This window comes from Otolemur garnettii, unplaced genomic scaffold (genome assembly GCF_000181295.1).
Source record: "Otolemur garnettii isolate 467f Iridium unplaced genomic scaffold, OtoGar3 scaffold00020, whole genome shotgun sequence".
Lineage (NCBI taxonomy): Eukaryota > Metazoa > Chordata > Mammalia > Primates > Galagidae > Otolemur > Otolemur garnettii.
Window position 1 is genome coordinate 5,336,156 of NW_003852415.1, and position 3,487 is coordinate 5,339,642.

General features: G+C 42.2%; 1 protein-coding gene across 1 annotated transcript in view; it reads left to right on the top strand.

The window, feature by feature from the left end:
- NRXN3 (neurexin 3) overlaps positions 1-3,487 on the top strand; it is a 1,203,771-nt gene that overhangs the window by 128,396 nt on the left and 1,071,888 nt on the right. The window lies entirely within an intron of this gene.

The following is a 3,487-nucleotide window of genomic DNA, read 5'->3' on the forward strand; positions in this document are numbered from 1 at the left end:
TAAAGGCAGTCACCTGGCCAATGTTTGTCTCACGTTTTCTTGTGCCCATGTCCCTACTAATTGTTAGGGAGGTGCCCGTTACAACAAATGATTCAGCTGCTTGTTAACAGGTAACAGACATTCCATTCCTTAATACTTGTTTTTTTGCTCAGTTACTCCCATAACCTCAAGTGTCTGTACTATAACAACAGCAAGAAAATCTCACTTTTGTACCCATCCTTTGCAGCTCCATTTTTGTAGGTGGGGTACAAATACCTACTTGAGGGAAAGGTATGTAGAGAAACAAATAATAAGGCCTCCTTTAGAAGATAGCCAGGTCTCCAGTGAGGGAGATATGAACGCTGATCCTAATGGTAGTGGGGGATACACGTGTTTGGGCTTCTGTTTATAATTTTATAAAAAGTATATAATAATAAATCACGAAAACAAAAAAGAAAAGGGAGATGTGTAACCTGTTGAGGAGGTAGCCATGGGCGGCGGGAGCAGTGTGGGAGGCAGAAACAGCAGGAGCAAAGACAGACAAGAACCCCAGGGGTACGTGGAGTGGCAGGCTAGTTGTCCAACTTGGCTGGAGTATAAGGCGTGTTTGGAGGGACAGGGATATGGGCTGTGGCAGCACAAATTTTATCTCATAAATATTCATTGAGAGAAAAGGAACGAGACCACATTGGATTTTCCTTGCCTAATTTTATTGCTAGATAATAAACAGGTAGGGGATCTCCAGGTGTGTGCATGTGTGTGTGTGCACACGCACACGTGTCTGTGTCTGCAGAGATTTACTAGTAATTTTTTTAACACTACTACTGGGTGATGTGTTGTCATAACAAGGGTGTGATTTGGGTTGTGTTAATATCCCTATTTTGCAGATGAGAAAACTGAGGTGTTGAACAATAAAAAACTCATCCGGGGTCACACAGCCCTGGTAACTGTTGGGTTCAGGAATTGAACCCAGGTCTAACTGATTCCAGAGCACAGGCTCTTACCCTCTGTGGAGCGGCCTGCAGTTGATGTCTGAGAGGAGTTGGCACTCCGGGGCTGAGGGCTTAGCTGTGATTCCTTTCAGAGTGAGTTTTCCATGGGAACTTGGCCTGACATCTGTGCCTGGGGGAGGGGCTTTCGAAGGTGACTTAATCATGTCCATGAACCTGGTCACTGGCTGAAGTTGTACACTGGAGCAAAGATGAACAAAGATAGCTCTGGCTTCTCCATTCCTATTTGTGAAAATTGGCAGATATACTGACTCAGCACGTAGTCGCCAAATTAATGAGGAGATATGAGCAATTGAGTGTAAAACTGTGTTTGGGGGAGCTTTAAACTATTGTTTCAATGAAAGAAAAAAATGACCAAATCAAATGGGAAATTAGTGATCAAGTAAAAATTAGAATTAAGATCTTCTATCTCCAAGTTCAGTATATTTTCTATTAGAATTTAAAAAATAAAAGGACCTTGCAAGGAAGATATCTGGAGAGAAGGGCCAAAGTAAGGCAAGGACATGGCAGATACAGAGAGTGATAGGGAGGACAGTGCAGAAATTTGGGAGAGAAGGATACTAGAGGGGACTGTCCTGAATCCTGGCAAATGCCCTTCACTTTCATAAGCCCTGTGAGTTTCTCTTTCCTTGTGAGGGGTAATGCAGAGAGGAGGAAAGTAGCAATCAGAACAATGCAGTTTCCCAGAGGGCCCTTTAACAGAAACCCCCCCCCCCCACTATTGTTAGTGCTCCCCTTACTCTGGTCTCCTGGGCTTGCTAAACTGCTCTGTAGCACTTAAGGAAGGCTGTATCGCTAATTGTGCTGAACACCTTCAGAGGTGGCTCCGTGGAGCAAGCAAGACCCAGCAACTCAGGCTCTAATGGGTTTGATTGTGGTCTCTGGAGTGAAAACTACCTCTCAAAAGCTGCTACAAGACAGCTATCGGGAGGTTTGGTGGGAAGATTTAGTGCTGCTCTTTGAGGAATCGATGTCTAAGCTCTTCAGAACCTTCTGCCACCTCGGACGGATTCTAGGTGGTTCCCCAGTGGGTACAATCTAACTGTCATCACATAAATGTACTTATCTTAATGGGAGCCTAACCCCTGGATTATGAGGTCCTCATCGCCTAGTTATAAGGGTAGGACAAGCACACACGAAGTGATGAATGAGCGTTAACTGCTGAGCTGTATAGTTCTGAGGGCCTGTTCAGGGTGCAGAAAGAGAAGATATTCTAGGGCGTCTGCAATAGTCATGACTGGGGAGGTGAGGATTGTAGAATATGAAGAAACTACTTTAGAGAGACGGGTGGTTGGCATCCAAACAGATTCCTGGTAGTTGGAAGCAGCCTGTGGATAGGGAATGAGAATATACACAGAATGGCTGGAATGAAATAGAAATCATGTGTTTCTCTTGAATATAACAAGGAAAAAGTCAAGTTTGCTATTAGTTTGTCTTTCACATCCCGCCCTAATGCTTACTACTTTCCCATATTCCCAAAGAGGCGTCAGGCTCGGAGTCTTCACAGGGCATCAGTATCTACTGATAATTTATTAGTATTTTATTTCATTCTATAGGGTGAATATCACTTATCTGAAATGCTTGGAACCAAAAGTGTTTCAGATTTCTATTTTTTTTTTTATTTTTGGAATATCTGTATGCACATGGTAAGGTATTTGGGGATGGAACCCAAGTCTAAACATGAAATTCATTTGTTTTATATAGGCCCTGAATCTGTCACATGTGGTCAAGTGCCACCACGTTTTAAATTTTGGAGCATTTTGGATTTTAAATTTTCAGATTAGGGTACTGGACCTGTATTTATTTTTCTGGTACTTCCACAGGCAAACGACACTGGTTTTTCTATTTATAGGACTCGTGCAAAATGATTTTAAAATGATAATCTATGTAGGGAAAAAGAAGAGAGGCAGTTTGCAGAGAAAAATGAAGTAAATTACAATTCAGTGGGTAGATAGATGCTGTAAACCGTATGACATTGTTCTCTCATTGACTCAAGTTTGCAAGAGCTGTTGTTGACCAAGAGTGACCACAATAGGATGTTGATCCCAGTCTTCAAGTTCCTAATCACCCTTCCACTTCTCACCCCAGATAGAAGAAAATGGAATCGCCACACCGTTCCCTCAGAAACCGTTGGGATCGTCTTAGTTCTTGATTCCTGCTGACTCTCTTTCTTAAAGTGGAAATGTTTTTTCAGACCATCCAAACCTACCCAGGGTAGGTCCCTGTAAATATATGACAAATAAATTTAAAACGAATCAATACATAAATTAGTTATGACTTTTCCAAAAAAAGTTCCAACTGAATTGCAGTAAGTGTCCAAACTAAGATAATGGCAACAGTAAGCAAGAGTTACCCCGATCTGGGTAACACCTGTCAGTGAGAACTAACACATCAGAGTTAATGTTCCTCAGCCATTAATCTCCACAGGCAGCATATGGGAATTTTGTTAAAATGCAGGTTCTGATTCAGTACGAGGCCTGAGAGTCTGAATTTCTAAG